Raw genomic sequence first — 14132 nt, 5'->3', positions numbered from 1 at the left:
ATTCTATTATGATCTGATAGAATGCAAGGTATTTTTCTTTCTTTCCTTGTTTTTTAATACTGATCTGTTCTAATTCAGAAAATGCTCCATGTGCTGCTGAGAAGAAGTTGAAATCAGTTGTTGATGGAGGGAAATACTCTATAGATGTCTGTTAGTTCCATGTTATTAATTGTGTTTTTTAGTTTTGTAGAATCTTAGTTTATGTTTGGTTGATCCATCTATGGTGAGAGAGATGTGTTAAAATCACCTAGTTATTGTATTATGGTCTATCTGACTTTTAATATTGAGAGGGTCTGTTTGATGTGCAAAGATGCTCTGTTGTTTGGGGCATGAATATTTATAATCATTATCTCCTGTTGATGTATAATTCCCTTAAGTATGAAGTGACCTTCTTTGTCTCTTGTGATTAATTTTGGCTTGAAGGCCACTTTATCTGATGTGAGGATAGCTACCCCTATTTGTTTATGAGTCCCATTTGAATGATATCTCTTTTCCCATCCTTTCACCTTCAGTCTATGAATGTCTTTGCCTGTGAAATGATGATTCTCTTGCTGACAGCATATTGTTTGGTCTTGTTTCTTAATGTATCAGCCAACATGTCTTTTAGTTGAAGACTTTAGACCATTTACATTTGATGTTATTATTGAGAGTTTTTTATTCCTTGCCATTTTGATTTATTTCTAATTTTTAAATAGGATTGATTCTTCTTTAATTGACTATTCTTCTAGTCATTCTTCCTATGCTGGTTTCCCTGTTTGTTTTTTATTCATTCTTCATGAAATATTTCACTGAGTCTGTTTTACAGTGCAGGGTTTCTAGTTATTAATTCTTTTTGCTTCTGTATACATGGAATGTTTTTATTTCATGTTCAATTCTGAAGTTTAATTTTGCTGAGTATAATATTCTTGGTTGGCATCCATTTTCTTTCAGAACTTGGTATATATTATTCCAAGCCTCTCTTGGCTGTTAAGTGTCTGGGTTGAGAAAAACAGTTGAAAACGGGATTGGTTGACCCCTAAATATGACCAACCATTTTTATCTATCCTTATTTTGCATGCGAGGCATTTTTATTAAATATGTCTTAGAGTGGATCTTTCGTGACTTTTGTGTATTTGGAGTTCTATATGCCTCTTGTATTTGAATATCCATTTCATTTTTAAGGTTTAGAACTTTTTATGATATTATATTATTGAAAAGACTGTGTATTTCCTGTAGCTTGCATTTCAGAGCCTTAAGACAATGACTATTACATTTGATCTCTTAATATTATCCCAGATTTCTTGAATATTCTGTTCATGGTCTCAACATTTTTTCTTCATGGTCAGCTTTATTTTCAAAATTATATACCTTGTCTTTGAGGATTGAAAATCTGTGTTCAAAGTGGTCTAATCTATTGGTGATGCTTTCCACTGAATTTTAAATTTGGTTTATTGAGTCCTTCATTTATAGGATTTCTGTTTGGTTCTTTTTCAGAATCTCTGTTTCTTTAACGTGGTCTTTCACTTCCTGGATTTGCTAATTTCACTCCTTACATCTTCTTTTAGCTCATAGAACATTTTAATTATGAATATTCTAAATACGTTTTTAGACATTTCCTCCACTGTGGTGTCCATGGCGTCGATTGTTAAAGCATTGTTGGCTGTTTGGGATGGCTTGCTGCCTCACTTTTTCATATTGTTTGTATGTTTACCCATCTATTGATACAGTTCTCACTTTTTTTCTTTTAAGAAAGGGACTACTTTGTGTGCTTGTTTCCCTTAAGAGCCCTGAGTTGGGTGATATTGATATCTAAGTCAAATGTGTGACCTCTATTGATCCCAATATCACTACTACTTTGAGATGTCACTGGACCTTAATCATTTCAGCCTCATACTCTTCAAACTTAAAAGAAACATAAACTCCGTTGCTCTTGTTCTCCATGTTTTCTCAAATCCAGATATAAACTTGTAATAAAGTTCTGGAACAGGCCAAAAATTTAGTTACTAAATTTAGTAAAACTACTAAAACCCTAAATGAGACCTAGACAAAAGAAGAAAGACTGGGCAAAAAAGATAGGGGAAGAGAGAGAAAGGAGAGAGAGAGAAAAGACATAAAAAAATGATTCACGTCAATCTAGAAATGGGAAATAGATGAGGGGGGGAGGGGATAAACTCTTAAGCTCACCCACTTAAAGTCAAATATCCATCCAGTGGACCTTTGAAATAGTAGCAGATAAATAATACAAGAGGATGAATGGGGGTAAGAGGAGAAAGTACAAACTAGAGCTAGGAAAACAAAGAAGATTGATTCTAATTAATGGTTTAAACCATTAGATGAAATACATTCAATTGGGTTGAAGGTACAATGTTGGCTATTGGGGTAACAACTATCATTCAAGAGTTATTTATATGATCAAAGTTGATGTTGGTGTTATTTATAGTAAACCACGTCCAGGTGAAGAATATTCTTGTTGAATCCTGGTTTGGATTTCATTGTGGTTTAGATATTTAGCAAATGTCCATCATTCTTTTTGGCCGTGGATCTCTCCAGAGTTGCCCCTGCAGGAGCCAATTCACTAGTTGTTATGAATCTCGCACCAGCTGGTTCTGGTTTATCAGCTCAGGGATATGCAGCTGACTGCTTGGAGGGTGCAGTGTCATGGCTTGGTTGATTTTATTATTTGCAGGAGTTCAGTCTGTCTGCAGGCTCTGGAGCATTTTTGTGATTGCTCTGCTTCACTTTGTACCTGCTCCCCTCCATAGGTTCCTTTTTGTGGTGGAGAAGATCCTGGTGGCTGTCTGTGAGCTCAGGAACTCTGGTTGTGGGTTTTCTGCAGGTGTTTTGTGACACAAAACTATCCCCCAGCTGATGCTGCTCTCTGCAGTGCTGTAGTGAAGAGACTCGGGTGGTTCACCTGGGCGCTAGCTTCCACTGCCCCAGGTGTGAATGGTGGGTGCTGATACCCTCTGTTTACTGTGTCTGATGCAAGGTCCTGCCAGTATCCAAACAGTACCGTTTCACTCACCAGTCGTGATCACAGGTCAGGCTATGCGTGGTTAAGGCTGGGAGCAGCTGCTTCTTAATGTCTTTCCTCGGGTAAGTTTTTGCCTTCACTGATCTCTTTCAGGTTATCTTTGCAGGTGCCTTCAGCTTAAGTGTCCTGGGTATACAGGGAACTTATCCTAGCCACCTTCTGTCTATGGCTGCCACTATCCAGGAACTTGGTCTCCATGTCACTGGATATTCAGGCAGCTTCCCTGTGGTAAGGTCCCTTGATCCCAGGACTATTCCTAGGCTTCCCATGGTGCCTCCCTGCAATGTCATGATGGGGACCTGCTGAGTTCACCTTCTTCTGCTTGGGATAAAGCTGTTTCTTTGCTCTCTCTGTTTGAGCCAAGCAGATGCTATGCACTTTCTGCCCTTGCCTGGATCATGGAGACTGAGCAGGGTTATGTGCATCTCCAGGCAAAGGTTCACTTTGCCCCACTCTTCTTTGTGGTGAGGAGGAGAGGGAGGGGGTTTCAGCAATTTTTGGCTAGTAGTAGTTCCTCTAGAAGTTCTTTCTGGCCAGAGTCTTAAAAGATCCTACTGTAGGGGACTTCCCTCTCGTTTAATTTGCAGCTGTCTGAGTGTGGAAGACCCTGTGCTGGTTTAAGGGAGCAACTGGTTTACTGAGAGCTCCACAAAATGACTTTGGACCCTCAGCTCAGTTTCTTTTCATGACTGGTTTTAAGCTTGTTTGCTCTGGTTTAAGGGCCATGCAGTTACTGTCAGACTTAAGTGGGTGAACTTGAGTTTTTTCACTCCCTCTCTCTCTCTCTTTTTTCCTCTCTGTTGCCCCTCTCCTTTCCTCTCCCCTGATTAGGGTTGAGGGTTAGGGAGCTTTGAGTTTATTTTGTACTCTGATAACCTTCTTCAAGTCTCTCCAGGTCTCAGACTTTGCAAAATTGAGTCTTAGAGCATTGATTTTGTCACTCACCTTTCAATTTTTCTTTTCCTTTGCTGCCTTCTTTCTGTGTTGTGAGGAGATTGGGACTTGCTGCCTAGCTCACTTCTGCCATCTTTAGCAGAAATTTTATTTTTAAGTTTTTGAGAAACTGCCATAATTTATCTATTTTTTTTTCAGTGCTGGGCATTGAATCCAGTGCTTTCACTCATGTTAGGCAGGTGCTCTGAGCTAAATCCTCAGCCTGCTGTGACCTTTGTTGATAGTGGTTACACCATTTTAAAGTCCAAGCAACAGGGCACAAGAGTTCTCATTTCTTCACATCCTTGCCAAGGCTTGTTAAATTTTAAAAACAGTCACCATTTTAGTGGATATGGGTGATATCTCATTGTGGTGTAGGTTTGCATTTCTCTAATATTTAGTGATGTTGAGCTTCTTATACTTATTGATCACTTGCATATCATGGTTAGATAAATTGAATTCAAATCTTTTGCCAACTTTTCAATTGGTTTATTCTTTTTCTGCTGTTGAATGATAGAAATTCTTCGTGTATTCTTGACTTTAAGCCTTTATTATTTATACTTTTTTATCTCTTTCAATAGGAACTGTCTTCTAGCCTGCTTGTTTTTGGGGGCACTGATGAATTTGGCACACCCTAATCTCCTTCAAGAGATGAAAAAGTAAAGGTTTAAGGTACAGAATACACGGAGAACCATATTCTGAATTCCCTGTTGATTAAATTATACCTCCATTTCATTAGGGTAAATTTATAATTAATCTTGTTATTTTTTTTAGAACATATTCCCTTCTTTATTTTCTTTTTTCCTAACATTGGACAAGAACCAGGTCTCCCAGTATTCTCAGACTTTTTCATGTAGGAAATGAACTCACCAATAAACTTGGTTAGAGATTGAGTGTGCTTTTCAAACCTTTATAGTTGTCCAAACTGCTTTGTTTTTAATAGCCTCCAGAGGATTATGGTGTGCCAAATTCACCAGTGCCCCCAAACAAGCAGGCTAGAAGCCAGTGCTTCAAAAAGCAGCTGGGAATGTTGGGATGCTAGATGGGTGAACTAGTTTCTTCTCTCCTCAGGGAAAACCTGGGAGCTAGAGTTTGTTTCCCACTTCCTCTGTACTAAGGTTAGGAGAGGATCTGAGACCAATATCTGCACTAATGTTCTGACCACACATTTTCAGCCTATTACTTTGTTCTTTGATGCCCCCAGGAGCCTTCTAAACGCATGGTTCCATCAGCTTTCAGGGACAGGTGGGTGAGCTGGAGGCTGGGTTCCATCTCAGGAGCTGCATGAAGTGTCCAGATACCTGTCCAGGTGCTCAGTGGCCTGCTGACTGCTTGTTCTGTCAGTTCCTAGATGCATGCTAAAGCAACAGCTGGGCAAGCTGGGACAATAGGTGTGTGGTCAGATCTTTTCCAGGGACAGACTGAGAACTGGACGTTTTTGCCTGTTCACTTTGTGCTAATGGCTCTGGGGATAGCTGCTGAAAGTGTTCCAGTACCCATTTGAAATCATCTCTTTGTTCTCTGTGGTCCTGAGGGATCTTCACATGCTGAGCCCCTAACCTTTGAGAGCTAGGTGATTTGGGAGCCAGTCCTTAGAGTGGTAACTATAAGTTGGGGAGCTTAATGTGTGGACAGTCTCTTTCTAGGCAGAAGTTAGAGACTTCATTCCATTACTGGGGTGAGCTAGAGTATAAAGTCATGGGAAGTACCCACATGCATATTCCTGTCCCCAGAAGTTTACTGGTTACTTGCTCCATTGACTCTCTGTCATAGGTTATTTAGAAGCTTGACCCTCAGGCAGCAACTGGAAAAGTGTGTAGTTAAACCCCCTGTTGGGAGAAATGGAAAACTGGACATTTTTCTCTGCTCACTGCATTGGATCCAGGGGGATAGTGACCTTGTTGTTCTTCTGTGTGGTCTCAGGGGATTTGCAAATGTTGAGCCTCATCTGCTCTCAGAGGTAGTTGATTCAGGAGCCATTCTCTCAGGTGGCAACTATTAAAGTAGGGGTGCTCTATTCATGGTCCCCAAACTTCACTCTTCAGGAGGCAGTTAGGAGTTGGGGATTCCCTCTTGACCATGCAGCACTATTTCCAGAATATGATTTTTGCATGACTCAATTTTCCCTACCGTTTTCCATGTAGGTGTTTTCTCAGTGGCAGCATGTAGAAAACTTTTAACAAATTTCTGGATCTTTCTCCAAAGGAATTGGTCTCTGTATAGTTGTTCATTTGATATAGGAGTGTTGAAAGTTGGAACCTTGCTATTTTGCTGTCACTTATTTATTATTTTGCTGTCATTTATTTATTAAATAAATACTTATTTAAAGAGCGACTTTGTTTATTTTCCACATACTTGTAGATTTTCCAGTTTCTTTCTGCTTTTGTTTCTGGTCTCTTTCCACTGGGCTCGGAAAAGGTTCTTCGTATGATTTTAACTTTATTGAATTTGTTGTGACTTTTGTGTCCTAATTTGTGATCTATTGTGAAGAATTTTTTCTATGTGAGTTTGAGAAGGATACATATTCACCTATTGGTGATGGTTCTGTATGTCTGTCAGGTTCAGATGGTCTGTGGTGTTGCATTCTCTGTTTCTTTATTGATGCTTTTATTTCATGGCTCTATCCATTATTGAAAGTGCAGCATTGAAGTTTCCTGCATTATTGTGTGGCTATTTCTCCTTTCAATTCTGTTACCATTTGCTTTTTTACATACGTGAGCTTTGATGTTAGCTCCATACATATTTATAAATGTTGTATCTTCCTGGTGAATCAACACTTTATTCATTGTGTCATGTCTTTTTTTTTGTCTTTTTATAGCAGTTTTTGACTAACACTCTATTTTGTCTGATATAAGTATTGCTATGTTCTTTTTTAGTTCCAATTTGCATGAAATATCTCTTCCCAGCCTTTCACTTTCAGCCTAAATTAAATCTATTGTAAATAGTATGAAGTTAGATTTTGTTTTTTAATACATTTAGCCTATTCATGATTTTGATTGTGAAGTTAATCCATTTACACTTAAAGGATTTCCCAACAGTGAAGGACTTACTATTATCATTTAGTTAATTGATTTCTGTATATCTTGTAGCTTTTACCTGGTTCCCTTTTCTCTTTCATCACTTTTTTTGGTATCTTATTGATATTTTTCCTAGTGACCTACTTGATTCTCTTCTTTTCACTTGTATTCTACAGATATTTTCTTTGTGGTTACCAATGTGATTATACAAAAACATCTTCAACTTCTAACTATTTTATTTCTAACTTCTATTTTATTTTTTCTCTTTCCAATATTTTTTATTGGTGCATTACAGTTGTACACAATGGTGGAATTTGTTGTATATTTTTTCAAAAAAGCTCTCTACTGTGGGAGACCAACCTTGCACTTGACTGAGTCACATTCCCAGGCTGGGTGCTGAGGCGCTCAGTCACAGAAATGTGGCAGAGCTTTCCCCACCCTTCTTGGGTTCCAGGATCGGTGTCTCATGCATGGGTGTGTCTTGCTACAGCCCCAGGGTGAAGCTATGCTCACCTGTTCCTTTGTAATATAACCCCTTGCCCTGTTTAGGATAGAATCTTCCATGGAAGTGCCTTGTGTGTGTCCCCTTCTCTTACTGTGCCCTTGGGTGTGGCCTACCCAGGTGTCAGTCAACCTGCTGACAGTGGACATCATGAAGATAGACTCAGCCCCCTGAAGCCTGACTCCTTGCCTCATTTGAATAGCTTCTCCTCAATAAAAGGGGTCAGCACTTGCGCTCTCTCTCTCTCTCTCTCTCTCTCTCTCTCTCTCTCTTTCTGAGGACCCTGAAGGTCAGAGAAGCCGTCACAACGACCCCAAAGAAAAAGGTATTTGTGTCTCTTGTGTGGTTATTTTGTGCAGCCCAGTCAGCCCAGTTCAACTGGAGTGACCCCTGAGCCTTTTAGTCGTGAGAACTGAAACCCATAATTCTACCCCTTTCTCATTTATTTCTTTCTGTCCCAGAATGTGTATGTTGGTGACTTGATGGAGTCCTGGAAGCCTGTCTCTCTTCATTTTCTTTCTTTCTTTTTTTCTTGTTCTCCTAACTCAATGATTTCAAATCACCTACCTTAAAGTGATATGAGTCATTGTCTTCCTTATCAATAGAACCCTTCTGGTGACATTTTCAATTCAGTTATTATCAGCAGCAGAAGAGAAAGGGGTAGGCAGTGTTTCTCTTTGCTTCTCCCTTGTAGCTTCTATCTTTTGTTGATATTTTACTGAGGCCTGATCTTCCTGATTTCTTTAGTCATCTGTTAGTGTTTAGCTCATTTAACATCATTAAGATAGTTGTTTAAAACCTTTTTTTTTTCTTCCCCAGGAAACTTAGTGAAACACATTTCTATGAATTTTTTTTTGTTCCTTTTATCAGGTCCTGTTTTCCTCCTTCTCTGTAGGCCTTGAGATCTCTTGTTGAGTGTCAGGCATCTCATAGTTGTTGAGGACAGGGGAAATCTTGCACTCTTCTTCTCTCAAACCTTTTCTGCTGCTGTGTCTTCTCTGTATGCTTTTTTTTTTTTGGGGGGGGTGGGGATTTATAGGAGAATTTTTTATTATTTTTTATTTTTATTTATTTATTTATTTATTTATTTTATTGGTCGTTCATAACATTACATAGTTCTTAATACATCATATTACACAGTTTGATTCAAGTGGGTTATGAACTCCCGCTTTTACCCCGTATACAGATTGCTGAATCACATCAGTTACCCTTCCATTGATTGACAAATTGCCTTTCTAGTGTCTGATGTATTCTGCTGTCTGTCCTTTTCTCCACTATCCCCCCTCCCCTCCCCTCCCCTCCCCTTCTCTCTCTCTACCCCTTCCACTGTAAATCATTTCTTCCATTTGTATTATCTTGTCTTACCCCTCCTTTCCTCTTATATGTCATTTTGTATAACCCTGAGGATCGCCTTCCATTTCCATGCGATTTCCCTTTTCACTCCCTTTCCCTCCCACCTCTCATCCCTGTTTAATGTAAATCTTCTTCTCAAGCTCTTCGTCCCTACCCTGTCCTTGTTTACTCCCCTTATATCAAAGGAGTCATTTGGTATTTATTTTTTAAAGATTGACTAGCTTCACTTAGCATAATCTGCTCTAATGCCATCCATTTCCCTCCAAATTCTATGATTTTGTCATTTTTTAATGCAGAGTAATACTCCATAGTGTATAAATGCCACATTTTTTTTATCCATTCATCTATTGAAGGGCATCTAGGCTGGTTCCACAGTCTTGCTATCGTGAATTGAGCTGCTATGAACATCGATGTAGCAGTGTCCCTGTAGCATGCTCTTGTTAGGGCTTTAGGGAATAGACCGAGAAGGGGAATAGCTGGGTCAAATGGTGGTTCCATTCCCAGCTTTCCGAGAAATCTCCATACTGCTTTCCAAATTGGCTGCACCAATTTGCAGTCCTACCAGCAATGAACAAGAGTGCCCTTTTCCCCGCATCCTCTCCAGCACTTATTGTTGTTTGACTTCCTAATGGCTGCCAGTCTTACTGGAGTGAGATGGTATCTTAGGGTAGTTTTGATTTGCATTTCTCTGACTGCTAGCGATGGTGAGCATTTTTTCATGTACTTGTTGATTGATTGTATGTCCTCCTCTGAGAAGTGTCTGTTCAGGTCCTTGGCCCATTTATTGATTGGGTTATTTGTTATCTTATTGTCTAATTTTTTGAGTTCTTTGTATATTCTGGTTATTAGGGCTCTATCTGAAGTGTGTGGAGTAAAGATTTGTTCCCAGGATGTAGGCTCCCTGTTTATCTCTCTTATTGTTTCTTTTGCTGAAAAAAAACTTTTTAGTTTGAGTAAGTCCCATTTGTTGATTCTAGTTGTTAACTCTAGGGCTATGGGTGTCCTATTGAGGAATTTGGAGCCCGATCCCACAGCGTGTAGATCATAACCAACTGTTTCTTCTATCAGATGCCGTGTCTCTGATTTAATATCAAGCTCCTTGATCCATTTTGAGTTAACTTTTGTGCATGGCGAGAGATAGGGATTCAGATTCATTTTGATGCAAATGGATTTCCAGTTTTCCCAGCACCATTTGTTGAAGATGCTATCCTTCCTCCATTTCATGCTTTTAGCCCCTTTATCAAACATAAGATAGTTATAGTTTTGTGGATTGGTTACTGTGTCCTCTATTCTGTACCATTGGTCCACCCGCCAGTTTTGGTACCAGTACCATGCTGTTTTGGTCACTATTGCTCTGTAATATAGTTTGAAGTCTGGTATCGCTATACCGCCTGATTCACACTTCCTGCTTAGCATTGTTTTTGCTATTCTGGGTCTTTTATTATTCCATATGAATTTCATGATTCTTTTATCTGTTTCTACAAGATATGCTGTTGGGATTTTGATTGGCATTGCATTGAACTTATAGAGAACTTTTGGTAATATCGCCATTTTGATGATGTTAGTTCTGCCTATCCATGAGCAGGGTATATTTTTCCATCTTCTAAGGTCTTCTTCTATGTCTTTCTTTAGGGTTCTGTAATTTTCATTGTATAAATCTTTCACCTCTTTTGTTAGGTTGATTCCCAAGTATTTTATTTTTTGGGGGGATATTGTGAATGGAGTAGTTGTCCTCATTTCCGTTTCAGAGGATTTGTCGCTGATATACAGGAATGCCTTTGATTTATGCGTGTTGATCTTATATCCGGCCACTTTGCTGAATTCATTTATTAGCTCTAATAGCTTCTTTGTAGACCCTTTTGGGTCTGCTAGGTATAGAATCATGTCATCTGCAAATAGTGATAATTTAAGTTCTTCTTTTCCTATTTTTATGCCTTTAATTTCTTTCGTCTGCCTAATTGCTCTGGCCAGTGTTTCGAGGACTATGTTGAACAGAAGTGGTGAGAGAGGGCATCCCTGTCTTGTACCAGATCTTAGAGGGAATGCCTTCAATTTTTCTCCATTCAGAATGATGCTGGCCTGTGGCATATCATAGATTGCTTTTACAATGTTGAGGTATGATCCAGTTATCCCTAATTTTTCTAGAGTTTTGAACATAAAGGGATGCTGTACTTTGTCGAATGCTTTCTCTGCATCTATCGAGATGATCATATGGTTCTTATTTTTAAGTCTATTGATGTGGTGAATAACATTAATTGATTTCCGTATATTGAACCAGCCTTGCATCCCAGGGATGAATCCTACTTGATCATGGTGTATAATTTTTTTGATATGTATTTGAATCCGATTCGCCAGAATTTTATTGAGGATTTTTGCATCAAGGTTCATTAGAGATATTGGTCTGTAGTTTTCTTTCTTTGAAGTGTCTTTGTCTGGTTTCGGAATCAGGGTGATGTTGGCCTTGTAGAATGAATTTGGAAGTTCTCCCTCTTTTTCTATTTCCTGAAATAGCTTGAAAAGTATTGGTGTTAGTTCCTCTTTAAAGGTTTTGTAAAACTCTGCTGTATACCCATCCGGTCCTGGGCTTTTCTTAGTTGGTAATCTTTTGATGGTTTCTTCTATTTCCTCTATTTTTATTGGTCTGTTTAGGTTGTCTATATCCTCCTGACTCAATCTGGGCAGATCATAAGACTTAAGGAATTTATCTATGCCTTCACTATCTTCTATTTTATTGGAGTATAAGGATTCAAAGTAATTTCTGATTATCTTCTGTATTTCTGAAGAGTCTGTTGTGATATTGCCTTTTTCATCCCGTATGCTAGTAATTTGGGTTCTCTCTCTTCTTCTCTTCGACCTAGACTTAATTGACATATATAGACTATACCACCCAACATCAAGTAGTTACACTTTTTTCTCAGCAGCACATGGAACCTTCTCAAAAATAGACCATATATTATGTCACAGGGCAACTCTTAGACAATATAAAGGGGTAGAGATAATACCATGCATCTTATCTGATCACAATGGAATGAAACTGAAAATCAATGATAAAAGTAGGAAGGAAAAATCAAGCATCACCTGGAGAATGAACAATAGGTTGCTGAATGATCAATGGGTTTTAGAAGACATCAAGGAGGAAATTAAAAACTTCCTAGAGTTAAATGAAAACACAGACACAACATATCGGAATCTATGGGACACATTGAAAGCAGTTCTAAGAGGAAAATTCATTGCTTGGAGTTCATTCCTCAAAAAAAGAAAAAACCAACAAATAAATGATCTCATACTTCATCTCAAAATCCTAGAAAAAGAAGAGCAAAACAACAGCAAAAGAAGTAGAAGGCAAGAAATAATTAAAATCAGAGCTGAAATTAATGAAATTGAAACAAAAGAAACAATTGAAAAAATTGACAAAACTAAAAGTTGGTTCTTTGAAAAAATATATAAAATTGACAGACCCTTAGCCATGCTCTGTATACTTTTAATTGTCTTAATTTCCTTAAGTGCTTCCTCCTATTTCTTATCTGAAGCCCACAATCTCTCACTCCCTGGGTTATCTGCTTGTCGTCATGAAGGATCCCTGTAACCATAACAGGCTGCAGCCACAGCCTCTCTTCCTAGGATTTTAAACCCTGTTGTCATTGTCGTCATGGCGCTAGGCCAGGGGAGACTAAAGCAGTCTCTGGGCTGTCTCCAGACAAGTTACATTTTGGACACATACCCCATTCTTTTGATTCTGTCCTGAGGGAGGATTTGGGGGATGGAGGGTTTCCTTCCTCTTGTCCTGCTAGGTAGGAGTGGGGCACAGGCAGGTAAACTTCCTTAAGTTTTCCTACTCTACTGAGATGGAGTCACTTCTTAAAAACATTTTTCTAATTGGTTATACATGAGAGTAGAATGCATTTTGATACATAGTACATATAGGGAATATAACTTTTCATTCTTCTGTTCCTACATGGTGTAGAATCACACTGATTGTGCTTATACACACACACATAAGGTAATAATATGGGGTTCATTCTACTACCCTTCCTTATATCCCCTCCCCTCCCTTCACTCCCTTCTGCTTAATCCAAAATACCTCTATTCTTCCCTAGTCCCACCCCCCTTTATTGTGAATCAGCATCCATATATCATAGAAAACATTCGGCCTTTTGTTTTTTTTTGGGAGGGGGGGTCTAGCTTATTTTGCTTCGAATAATATTTGAGATGGAGTCACTTTTTGATTATGCATTGACCTGAGTGCTACAGCTCTTTAAGCGGTCTTTAAATCAAAGAGCGTACTCTAGTCTTTGTATTACTGTTAACTTGCCTCCATGGGGGGAGCAGGGACTAGAGCTTCCTAACTTGCCATGTGTCTCCCCTTGTTGTTGTTAATTTTTAAATCTCCCTCTAGATTGTTAAATGTGGCAGTTATTTATACAACTTTCATTGTTGAATGTGAAACTGAATGCATTATATTATTCTACCATTATTACCTAATAGTATAAACAGAATATTTAGTATACATGCCTGCCTGCCTGGTCTTCCTTCCATCATATTTTGGTTTCTTTGATGACCCAACTAGTCCTCTAACAGATTAGTTTAGTGGATAAAAGGATGACAATATTACCCATTAAACTATAGCTAAACATGAACTGTATTTTTTGCTAATGAATGCTAATGGTTTTGTTACCTATTATTTATACTCTTAACAGACCACTTCCGCCCAGGGAGAGTGGTTCAAAAGGAAAGTGGTCTTATGCTATGTCAGAGAAACTGAGCTCTAATCCCACATCTGTGTCTCACTTGTATTGTCTGTAGCAAGGAAGTATTGCTCTCACTGAACAATTTTTGAGGATAAAACAATAGTATGTGAAAATATTTTGAAACGTGTAGAACACTATACCATGCAAAGGTTTTTCTTCTTGGTCATTGTCAATAGATTTTGCTATATTATGTATTTTTCTTACACCGAAATCTATAGCATTATCTTAGATTTTATCAAAAGTATTCTGTGATACTCACATTCATCCATTTTCTGAGTATATAAATTGTTGAAGTGTGACCATAGTACCTTTCTATTTGACAGCAGATTTGACTTCAGATAAATGACATATATTTCTAATATTTTTGTATTAGTATCTTAATGTTACTTCACAAGTATTATATTTTCAAATGGCCCATAAAAGTTCCTAAAAGTTTTCATTCTAGGATAGATAGGAGTTATTTACATTGAAATGAATACAAATTTTTAGAATATTTTATAATCATTATTGTTATGCTGTGATTATTTGAAAAATATAGTTGTAGAGAGTCCCCAAATGTATGCTCA

At 38.3% G+C, this 14132-nt stretch overlaps 1 protein-coding gene across 1 annotated transcript in view; it reads left to right on the top strand.

Annotated features, from left to right (window-relative positions):
- The window catches only part of Rp1 (RP1 axonemal microtubule associated), a 163758-nt gene that overhangs the window by 45622 nt on the left and 104004 nt on the right, over nucleotides 1–14132 (top strand). The gene's annotated exons all lie outside the window — the stretch shown is intronic.

The sequence above is a fragment of the Urocitellus parryii genome, chromosome 7 (genome assembly GCF_045843805.1).
Source record: "Urocitellus parryii isolate mUroPar1 chromosome 7, mUroPar1.hap1, whole genome shotgun sequence".
In the NCBI taxonomy this organism is placed as follows: domain Eukaryota; kingdom Metazoa; phylum Chordata; class Mammalia; order Rodentia; family Sciuridae; genus Urocitellus; species Urocitellus parryii.
Note: the sequence above shows the minus strand (reverse complement) of the source record. Positions and strands in the feature narration are given on the sequence as shown.